Genomic DNA, 18,144 nt, shown 5'->3' on the forward strand with positions numbered 1-18,144 from the left:
TGTCCCTCTGTGCGTGGTGCATGGGTGGGTCCAGCAGCAGGGGACCACCTGCCGCGCCTTCCCTGCTTCCTGCTTCCACCTGTGCTGGAGCGAGCAAGCCTTTCCACTCATCTGCTCACTCATCCCGGTATCTGTCAGAGGGGCACCGAGCACCTCCTGTTTGCCGGGCATGGTTCTTGGCACGAAGGAGGCGAAGGCTCTGCCTCCCCGAGTTTTAGTCTAGAGGTGGGCAACAGGTACTGGCCAGATGATCCCGCAGATGGGTATTTAGTCACTGACGGCGAGATGTGCTCAGAGAGAGGCGGGCAGTGTTGGGGCTTGATGTGGTTGGCAGGGCTGAGAGGAGGGTCCCGAGGAAATGGCATTTGAGCTGAGATTTGAAGGACAATGGGGAGTCAGCTGGGGCGGGGATGGGTGTGTGAGTGTGAGTGCATGTGCGCGTGCGTTTGTGGGAGCACGCATGCATGTCAGTGGTATTCCGAGCAGAGGGAACACCAGCACGCAGGTCCTGAGTGGAGGGAGCGCAGCACCCTTGTGCACCTGAAAGAAGGCCTTTGTCTGGGGTTGGGGAAGGAGTTAGCCTGAGAGGAGGTGGGGGCTGGAGGCAGGGCGGCCATCCCCAGCTCTGATCTAAAACTCTGGGAACGCTTGCAGGCTTCCAGCAGGTGCATGATACTTATATTTTTAAAAGATGGCCTGGCTGCTGTGTGGAGACCACCTTTCCCTCTGCTGGAATGCTGCCCCCACCCACTTGGCCCAGGGTGGGAAGGGCTCATTTAGAGTCAGCTGGGCTCTCCCCTCCCCTGTCTTCGCCTGCCGGCTGCCCACCATGGAGGCTACCTGGCTGCCGCTTGTTCCCACATCTGTGGCTCCCCTTGCACGTGGCCTGACTTTGTAGGGCCCGCGTAGGAACAAATGAACGAGTGAAGTCTTGGGTTCTGTTTTGCTTGCTTTTTCCTTCCTTCACTCACTGACCCTGCACAGACATCTGTCCTCTCCCCCACCCTCTGTGAACTGGGGGTGGCCTGGCAAACATTTACCAAAGGGCTCTTCAGGGAAGGAAAAGAACGCCTGGTCTGTGACATTTGCTGATTTCCATCAACAGGCCCTCCATGGCCAGCTTCACTGGAGGCAGAGTCAGGAGGGACGGCCACCTCCAGAAGCTGTCTGAGTCCCTCCCTCCCGCTGCTGCCTGGGCACTCCCCTGGCATGGGAGCCTGGTGCATGGTCTGCTTGGGCCACCTTTGGCCCAGCTGAGCCTCAGGCCGATGTCTTCTGGGCCTAATGGGCAACTTGGCTCTTCTGACTCCTCCTGGCAAGGTTAAGCCCTATGCCCTGCTCTTTCCCCTCCCTGCTTCAGCTGTGCGGTTGTCCCCCTCCCCCATTTCATGCCCCTTTGACATTCTGAACCTGGACTCGGGTTCTGTGCAGCAGGAAGGCTGGAATTTGGGGAACACAATGGGCTGCCTTGTCCTCCTCCCAAGTTTGCTGCAAGTCCCGCTGGGCAGGAAGGTGGTGGGGGCTGGCTGGAGGGCTGTCACCCACCAGCCTGTCCTCTGCAAACGGACCTGGGCTGAGCTGGGATGCACACGTGCCCAGCTGACTGGCATGCCAATGGCCTGCAGGACACAGAGGGGAGGTGGCCTGCGAGCTGAGAAGGTGGCAGTTGGCACAACAAAAGTAGGGCCAGGCTGGGCAGAGGCCAGGGCTCCCTGACGGGTTTGCTTTCTGCCTGGTGATTACCCATTACCTCCCGTCAGTGCCTGATAAACCGTTATCATGGAATTATCCACCGCAGGCTCCGGCATCAGCATGAAATCCATTACTGTCCGTCAAGCCCTCTGGCTAATGGGAAAAACCCGGCAGCTGCCCGGTGCTCCAGGCGGGGCTCGGACAGATCCGTTATCTGTCTATTACTTCAGCAATCACGCCTCGTAATGGAATCTTGGATGGGAAATGACAAGAAGTCCCAGGATGTGTCATTCTGAAGGGCGGCTGGTGGGTGGGGCTGCCTGACTGGCTTGGAGTGAGGAGTGTGACCGGGAGGTGACCCGAGGGGTCAGCCCTAATTCCAGCCCCTGAGCGGGAAGGAAGCCCTCGAGGCTGGGTGCAGGTGCCCATTATGGAGATACAGAGTTGGCTAAACACGGTGGATGGAAGGCTGAGTGGACAGACAGATGGACAGATGGCAGGGTTCCAGGCCTAATCCCAACAGGCTGGAGTCTGTGCTTCGTTCTGTCCCTACTAGCCCCCCTCTTCCTGGACTGGGGGCTGCCCTTCCCCATGTTCGAGGATCAATCTCCGAACAGCTGGTGGGAGTGGGGCACTAGAGTTAGACAGATGGGCTGGAAGCCCAACGCTGGCACTCTCTGGCAGCATGGCCTCAGGCAACTGACCACCACTCTTGGCCTCAGTCTCCTAATCTATAAAATGGGGCCAATTCTAAAGTAATAGCAGCTGGCTGATATTCTGGGTGGCCGGGGGTCATCCCTCATCTTGTCCCTCCCCGTGTATGACAGCCAGCGAGGGCAGCAGCATGTCTTTGTTAAGTGCACTGACTTTGGAACGAGCCAGGGTTGAAGTCTGGCACCACGCAACCTGACCACAGCCCAGCACTTCATTCGTCTGCTCCTCCCGTGCCTCATCTGTGGAGTGGGGTTAACGCTAAGTTCCTGGCAGCTTCGCAGAGGGGATTCCGAGAGGCACCATCACTTCCGTGACCTCATTTCCTCTTCTCCCCCTGGTCTCTCTGGATCTGCCTTCCTGGCCTTACAAATCCTCAAACACAACAAGTTCTCTCCCACCTCAGGGCCTTTGCACTTGCTGTTCTTTGCTGTTCTTTGCACTTGCTGCCTACAATGTCCTTCCCAGAGCTCCTTCAGCTGATGCAGCTTTTCACCCTGTGTCATCATCTCTGTGAGGCTTTTTCCAGCCAACGGATCTAAAACAACAACCTCTCCCTGCGCCCATTCCCCATCCTGCCTCTCTACTTTGTTTTCCTCCCCAGCACCCACTGCCACCTGACAGTCTACACATTTGGAGAAACCCTCCCTCCCTGTAGAATGGAATCTGCCCCAGGGCCGGGAGTTTTGTCTCTTTGGTTTGTTGCTGTACCGTCAGCACCAGGGACAGCAGCTCCCTCCTAAGCACTCACTAAATGTGAATAGCGATGAATGAGAGATGGATAGATATTGGAACTGCCACCTTCTTGGTGACCCCTCTTTGTTCACGTATCTCCCCAATTTTCCTTCCCTCCTCCTGTCCCTTTTGTAGGCCACCAGCCTCTCTCTTCCCTGGGATGGACCAGGACCTCCCCTCTTCCCCTTCGACTTCCTCTTCTTGCCCCCTAGGGTCCATTGTCTACACAGCAGTTGGAGTGGATTTCTTAAAATACAAATCAAAATATGAATCATATTTTTCCTTGATTAAGACCCTCCAGTGGATTCCCATAGTAACTAGAATCAATTCCAGCTCCTTCTAGACCCTTCATGCTCTAGCCCTGGTAACCTCCCAAGTCCTCTCCTTCCTTCTCACTCAAGCACACTGTCCTGTCTGCACCCTCTGCCTGGAATGCTCTTCCTCCAGATCCCTCCATGGCTGGCTCCTTCCCATCACTGGCTTCCCAGAGCTCCCTGGGAAGTCCAGGATATTCCCTGGACTCTCAGTCGAATCTCTTTCTCATTTTCTTTAGGGACTTATCACTAATTGGACGTGCTTTTATTTATTTCTTCACATTGTCTCTCCCCCACCAAAATATGAGTGCCTCAAGGGGAGGGACCAATTTATCTAGTTCTGCTGGAATCCCAGTGCTCAGTAAATATTGGGTTATAGGAAGAGAGAAAGAATGGGAGAAAGGAAGTGAAGGAAGAAGGAAGAAAAGGGTGGGAGGGAATCTCCTGATGACTTTGGCATCTGACCCTTGCCCTCCTCTTCTGTGAGTCCTGCTATCATCCTGGGGGCTCAGTGGCCACACGGGCAGGCAGTCCAGTGCCTGGGCTCTCAGTCACAGGTGTTGCCTGGACACTCTCCTTGCTCAAAGCAGATGCAGTCATCATTGCTGTTCCCTGTCTTTGTCCACAACCTCTCAGTCTTTCAGTGTCCTTTTTAGTAACTCAGTGGAATTAGCTGTGTGATCCCAGGAAAGTCCCTCCCTCCCTCCCTCTGAGCCTCCTCTTCTGTACCTCTGAAATGGATTGGCTGCCAGTAGCACTGAGGGTGTTCATGCAAATGAAGTGCTTAGTGCAGTGCCTGTGCTGGGTCCTGCCCCTGGCGAGGCTGCAGCCACGGGCTCCGCAGTTCTGAGGGGTGTGAGCCAGCAGGATGGTTCAGACCCCTGGAGGAGGCCCAAAAATACTTGCAGGAAAACTGAAGCCCAAGGCTAGGCTGGGGCAGGGCCAGCAGTGTAGGCCTGAGGGTAGTGCTCACAGCCATGGAGCTCTGTACAAGGATCAAGTACCAGCAGTTGAGGTTTAAGGTTCACACCGTGATTCTCATTCCCACTTTAGAGGGAACTGAGACCCGGAAGGTTAAGGGACTGGTGTAGGGCTGTAGGGAGCTGAGAAGGGAACCCACGTGGCCCGGCCCCAGAGCCTGATTCCACAGCCACTTCCTATCCAGGCGGCACACGTGTGTACTGGGAGCATGCCCACATGCACACCTAGACCCAAGCGTGTGCTTGGACCTGCCCCAATTCCTTTGGTCCTAACTCTCCATCCTCCTCCCTGCCCCCACCAAGCGTCAAGCTGGGTGAATTCACAGCCACAGAGCAGCTTCAGTGTGTGGGGGGGGAATGGGGGAGCGCTAAGCAGCCCACAGCCTCCGCCAGGCCCCGTGGAGACACCCAAACCCAATTAGCGGTTTTATTAAGGACAATTGGATTAGACGTGTCTGCAGCAAACGTTTGCTTGGCTTGAGCTGAGGGAGTTTATTCATTTTTCATTAATGTGTCTGCTCTCCGCTCCACTGTCGGTCCTTGGAGCACACAGCTGGCTGGCTGGACACCCGCCCCAGCCCCCGCCACCTGCCTCTCTCCTCTTCCTTCACCTCACCCTCTTCTGCTGCTGCCTGCCCTTCCCTGCTCCTCTCTAGCTCTCCAGGACAGTGCCTTGCTTCTCTGTGTCCCTAACCAGCAGAGAGGGCCCCTGGCAGGTCTGGGGCTGGACCCAGGAGTGGAGAGCCTGAGGGACTGGACTCTTTCCACTGTCCCCAGTCCTTGTCCCTTGAAGCAAAGAGAGGACTCCACATCCTTTGGTCCCCACTCCCTGCAGGAAAATGGGCTGTGCCCATGACCTCATCACCTTCATTACTCCCTCTTCTGGGCTTTTGCCCTTGTAGATCCTTCCACTTGGAAGCTCCTTCCCCAGCTCTTTGCACAGCTGCTTCTCACCCTCCAGCTCTAAACTCCTATGTCCCCTCTTCAGAGACCCTCCCTGACAACCTGACCACAAGCGACCTCCCCAAGTCATTCTTTAGACCATCGTCCTGCTTTTTGCCTTCGAAGCTCTTATCCAGTCGGGAATCATGTTGTTTCGTGTCTCTTGGGTAAGTAAATAATCCTCACGGCAACCCTACAATGTTCATTATTAACCCCCACTTAACTGCTTGAGAAACAGAGGTGCAGAGAGGTTAAGTAACTTTCCAAGGTGACCCAGAAGGTTGGTGGTGGAGCAGGGAGTGAACCTAAGTTCAGTGAATGCAAAGATGTTACTCTTTCCCTGCCATTCCTGGGGAGTCTCTTCTTAATGAACATAGGGTCCCGAGGTGACACTCCTGCATGGACAACCGCATTCCCAGGGTCCCTGATAGCTGAATGAGTATGCCAGCAGGTGAGCCTCTAGGACCTCAGCCTTCCCACTGCTCCAAAGCAGAGGTCAGGCAGGCCATGGACCCCGATGCAGGAGGGGCAGCTCTAGGCCCCATGTCCTTGAAGCCCCAGCCCAGCAGGGCCAGAAGATTTGACCACATCCAGCAGCAGTATATTCCCTCCCCCTGCAGATATTAATTTGGGGGTTTATAGAAAAATCCATACAATGTGAGTTACCCAGGGCGGCGGTTGCGGGGAGAGGCACAAAATCAATAGTGAGAGATTGTCTTATTTCACAGCTTCTGTAAATGGGGCTGGCGGGCCACTCAGGGGTAGGGGCGGGCCAGGGAAGGTCAGTGGGCCGCCCGGCCCCGCACTGCTGGAGCCTGTGGCTACCGGACCCCGGGGGAGGCTCGTTTCAGCGCCTGCTGGGGCTGATTTGTATTCTCCCTCGGCACTGTCAAAGGGCTCGGTAAATATTTATTAACACTTCTCCACAGGCAAGAGCGCCTTCTTGGCTGCCGGCTCCTTGGGCACCAGACAGTGGCAGTGAAGCTCTGTGCCACACCCGACAGCTTGCCCGTGTTAAACAGCAAGGAGGCCCCCAGGCGGGCCAGGAAATGAGGTCCTCCCTCCCCCCACAAACCAGGGCTGGAGTAGAGGCTTCATGTCATCACAGAAGGCTCATGAAGAACCTTGTGGCTGAGCCACCCTACCCTCCAGCTCCCTCCTCCTTGGCTCCCTCCCCTCTCTTGGCCAGGCCACTTGACTTCATTTGTAAGCGAAGTCCTGCTCTTGGCCACATCCTTAGCTGAGATAAGGCATTGTAGAGCAGCACTGTCCAATAGAAACACAACATGAGCCACAAATGTCCTCCATGCAAGTAGTTTAAAATCTTCTGGTAATCCCGTTAAAAAAGCAAAAAGAAAACAGATAAAATTAAATTTAATAATATATTTTATTTAACTCCCTAGATCCTGAACAGCAACAGGTCATAAAAATTGAAATTACGAAAGAGACGATTTTAAATTCCCTTTGTCACAGGAGGTCTTTGAATGTAGCCACCTTTCAAGTGTTCAAAAGTCAGATGTGGCCGCCATGTTGGATAGTGCCGGTCTAGATAGTGCTGTTGGGATTCATGTCTATGTCCGGCGCCTGCATAGAGCCAGGTCTAGGGTGGGTATCCTGAACTGACTGGATGGTGGTCGTTAGTGTTGTCCATCAGCTATTTCCAGTTCTGGGCACAGGATAGGACTCTGCTTGGGTAGAGGTGACGACATGACTTGCTTTGGCCCGTGCAGTTGAGTGGATGTGTCTCCAGGAAGAAGCTTGTAGAGCAAGTATGGGATTCACAATGCTGTCCTGTCCTCTGCATAGTGACCACAATGCTCCAGATGGTGGCTGCTCTGCCACCCTGAGTCTTAGAGGGAAAGGCCAAGGACCCAGATGTTTGTAATGAACTTACAGCACGACCAAGAAGTAGACTTTTGTGGCAGGCCCCTGATGCCCTGGGGTTGTTTGTTACTGTGTCATGTCCCGACCAATCCTTGCTGGCATAGATGGATGGTGGAACGGAAGACTCCATTCATCCATCATCCAGCAACACTGAATGAGCATGTCCTAGAGCCAACGGCCCAGGGATGCCACAAAGACACAGCCAAGTGAGGACCCTGCCCTCCTCACAGGGGGTCCCAGGCATTAAAGAAGCGCTTTCTCAGTTGTGTGTCTAATAAGAATTGAGATCCCTGATCTAAGGAGAATGTGGGGAGCAATTAGACACATTACGGGGGAATCAGGAAGGCTCCTGGGAGCAAGAGATGCTTAAGCTGGGTACTTGAGCTCGAGGGGGAAGGAGACAGGTAAGGGGTTTTGGGTGCAAGCACTTTGGTGGGTGTGGGAATAGCATGTGTGACCTCCCCAGGGTCCCAGGGAGAACCCTACTCCCCTGCTAGGGAATGGAGAGGAAATGTCTACTTGGGGGGAAGTAACCTTGTTCTTTCATCCCCCTGTTCCTCCCTCCTTGCTCGCGTCTAGGGAACTTGAGACACTCCTGTGTTTGGGAGACTGAGTGCTCTGTTAAGCCCTTTCTCACAAAGGAATCTGAGTCTGGACATGGAAAGAAAGACAATGTTATTTGTTCTTCCCTCAAACCTCGATGGTGTGTTTGGCGAGGTGGCCCAGTGCTGGGGGGCAGGTTGTAGAGATGAGGGTAAAGGGACAGACACGGCTCGGATTCTGCTAAGCCTGGTAACCATGGTGAGGGTTTTAAAACATGATCATATTTGTGTTTTTAAATGTCCTTTAAGAAGGAGAAGGGGTTGGAGTATAAGCACAGAGAACAGTTGGGGGCTGAGGTAGGCAGGCAAGCATCCCGGCAAGAGAGCGCGGTGACCTGAGCAGGGGGAGTCTGTGGGGTTGGGGAGAGGCAGCTGACCTGGGAGATGTATTAGGAGGTATGGTCAACAGGACTTGTTGGTGGGTGGCATGTAGGGTGAGGGACAGAGAGGAGCCCCGAAAACACAGGTTCCATGCAGGGGGCTCATCTTGAAAGGCCAGCTGGCTCTTCTACCCACACTGCCTTCTCTAAGAACTAAAGCTGGTGTTTTAGTCTCTGTCTAATTCTGGTGGGAGGAGGTGGTTGTCACTTATCAGGCGTTCCTAAGCCTCATTGGTGTCCAAAAAATATCCCGTTAGAAAATGTAAAAAGGAAATGGTTATATATGTTGTAACGTCAGGGAGTTTCTGCAAAATGCTTGGTTTCAGAGCTAGTGCCCAGTGCCCAGTGTCCCCGATGCTTCACATAAGATACCCCATGGAGTGCCAAGGAAACTTTATCACAGTATGACAGGGCACAATAAAAAGAGCCTGAATTGGGGTGCCTGGGTGGCTCAGTTCGTTGGGTGTCTGCCTTTGCCTCAGGTCATGATCCAGGGTCCTGGGATCCAGCCCCACATTCGGCTCCTTGCTTAGCGGGGAGCCTGCTTCTCCCTCTGCCTCTACCTGCCACTCCCCCTGCTTGTGCTCTCTCTCTCTCTGTGTCAAATAAATAAATAAAATCTTTTTTGAAAAGTGCCTGACTCTGCTGAGCCACACATGTCACACAGCTTGCAATTCACTCTCACATGACCTTGGACTAAGCACCTAAATGAAAGGGTGGGATGTGGACTTGGAGTCACAAAACCTGGGGTTGGACTGTGACTTCCCTACGCTCTGTGTGGTCTTAGAAAAATCACTCAACCCCTCTGAGCCTCAGTTTCCCTATCTACCAAATGAGAATAACAAGGGTTCTCCCTCAGCGGGATCAGCTAGCATCTCGTGGTGCTAGGCGTGCCCCAGGATGGGTGGTGACCTTCACCGCTGGTACCAGAAGGGTCAGATGGATGGAGGTAACCCAGAGACATGGGCCGCAGACAAAGCTGGAAGCTCCAGAAATGGGCTTGTTTTTCCTTCCCCTCTCCTTCTCTTGCTTATCTGCTTAATATCCTTTCCAAAACCCACCCCACCACCCTCCACAGGGGCACGGAATACGTTCCACAGAGAACGATCAACCTCTAACTCAGTGTTTCGGGCTGATTCCGTGCCAACACGCCTTGGCGTTTTGACACCACCAGATCGAACCTCTCTATTTCATTGCGGAATTGTGGGTTTTTCTCATAAAGTGTTTACTGGGTATGTAAAATATAATCACGGCTTTATGAATATGAACTAGATTATTTTAATGATTGCAGGTAATTTAAAACTTAAGGGCAATCACATTTCCCAGCCATCTTCTGGTGCTTTAAAAGCACGAGCGAGTGGTTCTGAAGAGCCGTGGTCTCGCACGCCGGCTCTTTGCACTTTGCAGCATCCCAGCTGCAGCCCGGTGTTACGGTTATCTGATTATTGTAATTGATGACATTAGGAATAAGGAATGCGCGCAGAATAATACTGGCGCCTGTCGTGCCAGAGTGGCTTTATTCATTGTCAGAGAAGTTCATAAAGTTGAAAGAAGCATCCGCGCGGGCTAGGGCAGCACGAACCAGGTTTCATCCTTTCCTAATTTGTAAACAAGATGATTAATTCCCGAAGCCCACGTTAAGGGACAAGCGGAGGTAGCCCTGCGCAGCCCCTCCCTCCTGCGCTGCAGCCCTCTGGGAGTTCCTGGCTGTCCCTCCAGCATCTGCAGGAAGGCCCCTGCCTTTCTTTGTCCCAAGACCCCCAGCTACCGCATTCCTTGTCTTTGATGCTGCTGTCATCCTCTCTCCCTTGGGGTTCCCTCTCCCTGGTTTGGCTGTAGCACCAGCGCCTTTTGGGTCTGACTGCTAATAACAGACACAGGGATCTGGAAGCTCTAGAACCCCAGGCTCTCTTTTCTAGGGGGCAACCGTAATCACCATAGATGTCTGGTGACCATTTTGGAGTTAAATGAGTACCCATCATTTACTGCATGTGGCCACGTGCGGGTGTGGTATATAAGGGAGTGTGGATCACTCAGTGTAATGCTCCACAGCCACCTCGTGGTGAGGATTCTATGGTGCCCACTTTACAGATAAGGGCACTGAGGTTCAGAGAGACTAACTTACTTGACTTACAAAGGGTGCTTTAGTTGGTGGCCATGACAAGATTCAATCCCAGCTTTCTTTCACTCTTACTTGCTCTAAGCAGTTTTTCCTGAGAGGGGTGAGGGAGGAGAGGTGGAGGGGCGCGCATACAGGAGGGTGGGGGTCCAGGGCTATAGAAGAGTGGGGATTTGGAGGCCCTCCTAACAGCTTATGACTTTTCTGGGAACTGGGAGGCAGGTTCTTGGCTGAGCAAGAGAGAAGGAATGTGTTGAATGAGGGACTAGAGATTTGCAGAGAGCAGAGGCATTTTAAAAGGGGGGTGGGGTGGAGGAGGGTGAGAGAGTTTCTTGATCAGAAGCACAGAAAAGGAGTTGAGAGTGGAGGTGAGGGGAGAGGCCAGGCGCCATGGCTCTGTGGTAACCACAGAGATGGAGAGGGGGTGGACAGCAGCGAGAAGACCAGGTATCAGGCCCCCTCGTGTCCCTCACATTGAGAGTGGCGGGAGCGAGAGTCACATGGGTCCAGCCCAGTGACCCTAGGGGACCATACCCAGGCTGCTCCCACACTCCCCTCCTCCGCCTCCCTGATCCACCCAGAGCCCCCGTTCTTCAAGATGACTGCAGACTCTAAGCTCGGGGACACTGTTAAGGTAGGATGATTTTCCTCTCATTCCTGCTAATTTGCTGCTTCTGCTTAAGCTCGTAAAAAGTTTCCTGGCAAAACCATTCCGGCCTGAGTTCCTGCTGGAGCCCGCTGAGCTGCTGTAATTAAGCTTTGATTAGCCAGCTATAAATTCCCTTTTGGAAGCCAGCACTGCCCTTGGAGGGCCTCAGCAGAGCGATCAGTGCCTGTGTGCCCTAGAACTTGGGTCAGTTTGCCCAACCTCAGTGGTCAGTGAGAAGGGGGCCAGGGATGGAGGCAGGGGATGTTCTGCTGGGGCTGAGACAGGGACGTTCAGAGAAAAGACTCAGGCCTGCCGGAAGCCTCCCAGAAGTGGGAAAGCGACGGGCTGTGGGGTTCCAGGAGCCAAGGATGGCAACTCCAAACAAGAGGCCCCGGCCAAATATATTTTTCTACCATCACAGGTTTGTTGCAAAGTCAGTTTTATGGATGCACTAAACCTGCCTTTTAAATTATCGTCAAGTGTAATAAAACGGCAGAAAATCGTCAATTTTCCTGAGAATGTGAGTAAAGTGAGAGTTAGTTACATGTCGGTGTGGGAGCCGCGGTCCAGCTGTGTCTATGATCGGAAAGAAGCCCTGAAAGCTTTGTGGAAACAGCTGTTTTGGGAGACAGCAACCAGGCTTAGACCTTATTCTGCAAGATGAGGAGGAGGAGAACCGAGTCCTACGCGTCTGTACACTCATCGAGGCCAAAAAGGTGGGAATGGGGAGGGAGCGAGTGGAATGTTCCCCTGCCAAGGTCCCCACCTCCCACCAACCCCAGACCACCGACGTCCAGCTCTGAGCCAAGAAGGTCTAAGTTAGTCTGACGGTGTGATGGGGAACGGGCCGGGGTAGGGGGCTGCATTCAGGCACTGGTCCCTAAACCGAACCAAACCAGACCAACCCCTGATGTGCAGCATTTCACAAGTTCCATGGTAGAAATACTCCCAATTTCAAAGCACCAGTGTGACGCCATTGAGCTCAGAATTGGGAAGACAGGCTCAGCCACACACCACTGTATAGTCCTTTCCAGATTTGGTGCATGCAAATAAGTTCAAGGTCATAAATAATGGTAAAGTAATGAAGGCATAGTGAGTTTTGAGCATTGATTACCTGTACTCGTAATATAGTTTATTTAGTTGTTAGTTTACATCATTCAATTTTTGGTAAGGGCTGGATTTAACAGTGGGCTTAAAATTCTGAGCAAAATTAATTACAAGCCCTGGGTGGCGGCCCAAGCCCATTGCTACACACCACAGGGGACAGGTCTGGGAGCATCCTGCTGGATCAAAGTCCCCAGGCAGGGCCACCTCTGTCTAGGGTCTCAGTTTTACTCACTGTTGGATCCTTGCCACTGAGCTCAGTGTTTGGCGCCCAATAAATGATTCTAGAATTTATGAATAACAGGTGGCAGGAAATGTTCCTTGAAACGCGTTTCGTGGTGGCAGGACTGATTCAAATCCAAACAGCTCTTCGCACATCCTTGGCTGGGGGGTCGGCTCCTCTCACGGCAGCTAATGCTATGGAAAGAGAGTTGACTTTGGAGCCACATCACCGGGGCTCAAGTCCTGGCCCCCAGCTCTGCCCTGCTGTAGGACTTTGAGCAGGTCAGCTTAATTTCCCCAGGACATATCAGATAAACAGAAATAATATCTTCTTCCTTCAATGAATATTTATGGAGCACCTACTAGGTGCCAAGCACTGCTGTAACCTCTGCAGGCACTCGGAAGATCAGAGCAAAAGGAAAGGCGGACGCACACACTTAACAACCACTTATAAAAAGCATCATAAATTGTGATCATGCTATGGAGGCAAAGGAAATGGTTTATGAGAGAATGATGGGGAGCATGACACGGAGGTGGTCAGGGACCTCTAGGGAGGAAACAGCACCTAGGAGGCTAGGAGTTTGTCCAATGGCAAAGGAATGGAAGAATGTTCCAGGCAGAGGGAGCGTCGAAGATGCAGGTGGGCCAGAGAGATTGGGAGGTCTACATCAGTAATGTGGATACCTGGCATACAGTAGGTGCCCAGTAAATGTGCCTTCCTTTCCCTCCTTTCCTCTTCTGGTTCTCAGTGGTCCAAGGGGACAGACAGCGACTGCCCAGGACGAGAGGCACGAGTCCTGTCTGCTGGGCACCAGCTAGAAGGGCCAGGGAGGGATGCTGAACCTCTGGGGACAAGACTCAGGGCCTGGATCCCCGCCATCTCTCCAGGGAGGGGGTCGGGCTTCAGAGCGAGAGAGCACTCACTGCCAGCTCCCAGAGTCTGGGTGGGGATTTGAGGGTGGGATTTTGAAGCGGGTTCTTGTTGAGAGCATCCAGGAGTCTGCGCGGCCTCCAGACCTAGAACACACATGCAGCCCGTTTGCTTGTATTCCGAGGACCCCCCAAAACCAGCGACTGATCCCATGTCCTTCTGCTTTGGCCTGGAGCCGAATTCTTTCTAGTGACTTATGGTTTGTATGTTCTATCCCGACCCCTATGCTCTGAATTTTCTCATTTCTCCTTCCTTCAATGTTCATTTAATGTGTGTATTGTTTCAAGCTGTCTTAGATTCTTAACTTGAATGTGGGGGGGAGAGATGGGGTAGGGAAGGAAGGAAGAAGGGAGAGAGGGAGGGAGGAGAGAAAGAGACAGAGAGGGACAGAAAGAGGGAAAGATTGAAAAATGGAGACACGCAGACCCTACATTGTAAAGTGTGGGGTGTCTTGAAGACACTGCAGGGTGCGGTAGTCAGGGCTGCCCCCATACCCACAGGAACATCCCCATGCCTCCCAGGCTGGCTCAGCATTCCTGGACCAGCAGCTGATTCCTTTTTTTTTTTTTTTTTAAGATTTTATTTGTTTAGGGGCGCCTGGGCGGCTCACTGAGTTAAGCCTCTGCCTTTGGCTCAGGTCATGATCTCAGGGTCCTGGGATCGAGCCCCACATCAGTCTTTCTGCTCAGCAGGGAGCCTGCTTCCTCCTCCTGTCTCTCTGTCTGCCTGCTTCTCTGCCTACTTGTGATCTCTCTCTGTCAAATAAATAAATAAAATATTAAAAAAAGATTTTGTTTATTTGAGAGAGAGTGAGCACACAAGCAAGGAGAGGGACAGAGGGAGAAACAGGCTCCCCACTGAGCAGGGAGCCCGATGCAGGACTCGGTCCCAGGACCCCAGGATCATGACCTGAGCCGAAGGCAGACGCTTAACCGACTGAGCCCCCCGGGCACCTCCAGCAGCAGACTCTTGAGCACACTGGCCATTCCTGGTGCCAGGAGCAGGTGGGCAGCCTGGGCTGGGCGTGGGCGTGGAAACCTGTGGACTGAGCCTCTGTGGCCCCGTCCTCACCTCCCCTGTGCCCCATGGTGCCTCTGAGACCCTGTGGGCAAAGCCAGCCCTGCAGCCTCGGCCTGCTAAAGCAGCCACTGGGCATAACTGGGCCCTGCCTGCTGCGCTGGTTACCTGGTCATCTCCTCACCTCCTGGGCTTGACCACCACCTCCTCGGGCCCTGCTTGAGCCCAAGTCCTGGCCTTGTGGTCCTGCACAGACCCAAACCCTGAGGACTGTGTCCTGGGTGCGGCACTGTGCTCTCTCCTCTCTAAGGGATCCCATTTGCTAGAGATCTGTAAACGCTAAGGCTCTCAGCCGATCTCCCACCTCCTGTAGTAGGTGAATAACGGCTTCTCAGGGATGACTGTGTCCTAATCCCTGAACCTGTGGATATTACCTTGTGTGACCAAGCCAGCTCTGTGCATGTGATCAAGTTAAGGGTGTTGAGTTAAGGATATTATCTTGGCTTATCTGGGTGGGCCCGAGGTAATCAGGGTGGTCCTCATAAGACGGAGACAGGAGGAGTCAGTGTCGGACAGGAGAGGATGACAACAGAGCGAAGGGACAGAGAGGAAGGGTTTGAGGAGGCCCCCATGCTAAAGACGGAGGAAGGGGACACAGGCTGAAGGATGTGGATAGCCACTGGAAGCCGGAAAAGGCAAGGAAATGGATTCCCCCCTTGAGTGACCAGATGGAACCAGCCCTGCTGAGACTTTGATTTTAGCCCCGTGAAACTCATATCCGACTTCCGGCCTCCAGATCTGTAAGAAAATGCAGTTGGTATTTTAAAGACCCTAAGTTCGTTATAGCAGGATTAGGAAACTCAGAGAACATGAGACACACAGGCAGCATCTCACTGCCCTCTCTGGCCTCTGAGCCAGACATGCCGAGCGAGGCTCACCTCCAACAGCTGGGCTCTGGGGGGCCCTGTAAGCTCTCCTTTCTAGGGCCCTCCACCAGCTCTGCCTGCTCAAGAGTCATTTCTGACCTCTGATCCTTGAAGCTCCTCTCTGACATCGTACCCCACCCCAAAAATGCACCTCTGATCTCTACCTCCTGAGGTCCACTTCCAAACTCTGACTTGCCCCTATTCATGCCAGCTTCTTACCCCAACATCTGGTCTTCAGGGCAGTCCTCTAGCCTCTCATGTCCTGCACTTACCTGGGGCCTCCCTGACCTGGACCTCCCCCAGGTGTCCTGTGGGCCAGCATGGGCAGAGCCTCTTATGTGTGAATGGCTCTCAACCCCTTCTGCGAGGATGGGTGGAGGAGGTGGTGACCTCTGGTGTCCTCTGTCTTCCCAAGGTCAGTATATGGTCTAGTAGCTGTCATCCACATAAGACCAGAGCAAGTGGCCTGAGGGGAACATGTGGGGCCTTTTCACCAACCAGGAGAAAAGAAGTGGCTTATTTTGACTTGATAATGAATTCAACCATGTGGTCTGTAAGTATTGAGCTGAATTGACCTGAATAATCTAATAACAATCAAAGCTACAGTATATTGAGGAACTAATAGGTCTGACGTGTCAGTTACATTTTTCATGTAATTCCCATAGTAACCTCTGGGAGAAGTATTATTATTTGTCTTGTATTACAGGTAGGGAAAATGAGGTCCAGAGAGGTCATGGGACTTGCCCAAAGACACAGAGCTAGAAAATGGAAGAGCCAGGATTTGGACCACCCAGGGTGGTCCAGTGCCCACATTTTTCACCCCACTCAACTATTTCTGCTCATCTGAGCCTCAGTCTCCCCAGCTGTAGAGAGGGGATAATGACAGTCCCAACCAACCTCACGGCCTGGCATGGTGGTTCCTGGAATTTCTCCGGGCTCTCGAAGAGAAAGGGGATGAGGGCAATGCTCTCTTGGTCTTTGATGCCAGGCCCCAGCCTGGGGTGGGCACTGATGGCCTCTGGATCCCCAGGGACCCCACTGGCCTTGTCCGGAACATGCCTTTCCCGGGAAGCAGCTACTCGTCTCCCACATCGCCCTGTGGGATTTTCTTTCAAGGGCCACTCTGCCCCTGGACCATGTTCCCTGTGAGAGGCCGTTTGTCTCAGAGCTCAGAGGAGCCCGGCTGCCTGCAGAATGGGAGCTGGCCCACTAATCCCTGAGCACCAACCGTTCTCTCGTTCTCTCTGCACTCCACTCCTGCCGCCTCTGCACTTCTCAGAAATGCTTTTAAAGTGGCAAGTCCGTGTTTGTATTTCCAGTGCCAGCAGGCCCCGGGAGTACTCACAGTCCACACCACAGCCATCCTGGGATGCGGAGGCCACCTCCTTGGTCCTGGGAGATGCAAGTGAGTGCTTCGGGCAGAGCTCTTGCTGGGGGGAGTCAGGGACGAGATCAGGGAGGGGTCCCTGCTGATAAGCTGAGCTCTATGGGGACTGAAGGGCCCCACCTTGCCAAAATGCTCTCCCCATCCCAGTCTGATCCAATGCTTTTCTCCCTCCCTCCCCCACTTTAGTGCCCTTACAGTAAAGGGCTCCATTCCAGAAGGCAAGTCAGAATACGAATGGGGAATCTAAAATGGGTGAGATTGGCAGAGCAGGACCTGGCTCCTTTTGGGTCCTCCCAGGACTGGAAAGGCCGTGAGTCCCATCGTGGGAGACACTGAGGCAATGTCCAGAGCCCTGGCTTAGAGTCAGAAGTGACCCAAGCATAACCAGAGTCTGCCTCCCCCCAGCCGGTGACCAGGGGCAGCATCTTACTGCTGGCCTCCCCTCTCATAGGGAGCCACAGATGGAAACCATCTCAAAGAAGGTTGGGAAGATCTCGTGGGAGAATGTATGTCATCACATGCTTAGTGCCATGCCTGTCTCCTCCCGCAGGCTGAGACCCTGGGACCTCTGGCCCAGGGCCCCTGGGTTCTCTTCTGCCGGGACAGCCCAGCCCAGGGCAGAGTGGCCTGTCTGCCTCTGCTCATCTCTCTTGGCTCCAGACCCTGCTCTGGCCGCTTTCCCTATAGCACAGGGGTTCCGCAGCCTTCCTGGCCCTCTTCTGAACTTGTAGCTCACCTCTCTGTCCTGCTGCCCCGTCCCGCTTCTTGTGCTTTCTTCATACTCAGTCCAGCGCAGGCCTGTACCCAACTCCCTTGCCCTTGGCCTTCAGGTCCTGACTCACTGCTGGGTCCCCAGCATCTCGTGGTGCCTACACCTCCCACCCCAGGGATTGGGGGTGTGGAATTCACATTCCACCTGCCTGAGGAGGCCCAGGAGTGCCCGGCCACTGATTTTCTTAGAAAGAGTCTTTGAGCATTAGAGCTGGAGAGGGCACTGTGCCCTGAGATCAGCAGGCTCAACTGGCTCATTGTCAGAGGGGCACGCTGGGGGCCTGGACAGGACAGGGACTCTCCCCAGGCTCTGCAAAGAGCCAGGACACAGCCTGGATCCCCTGCCTCCTTTATTTACAGGCAGAAGGCGTGGTTTGGGGGTTAGGCGGGGAGGGTATCTGAGAGGGACCTGGGCCTCCAGAGGAACTGCCCGGAGAATGAAGGAGTCTGGTGACTCTTTGGGGCCCCTGCCTCTAACGATGAGATTTCCCGGCCATCTCAGTAAGAAACTCTGCCTTCATTATTCCAGTTAGCCTCCAAGGAAATAAAAATATTTCACTCCTTTGACACGGTTTTTGTGCTATTTCGCTTTTACAACCATTCCCTTTTAAGTGCATTTAGTTTTAAGCTCCTCAAATCCTTTTTAAGGACATGGGGATAAGTCTGCAATGAATGAAGCAATAAATAGAAAAATCGGAAGGGTTGTGAGTTTCCTTTTCTTCCCTGCTTTGCCCCTTGCTTTCCCCAAAGCTCAACCAAGTACCCCAACCTCCACCAG

The sequence above is a fragment of the Enhydra lutris genome, unplaced genomic scaffold (genome assembly GCF_002288905.1).
Source record: "Enhydra lutris kenyoni isolate GAN:26980312 unplaced genomic scaffold, ASM228890v2 scaffoldscaffold9, whole genome shotgun sequence".
In the NCBI taxonomy this organism is placed as follows: Eukaryota; Metazoa; Chordata; class Mammalia; order Carnivora; family Mustelidae; genus Enhydra; species Enhydra lutris.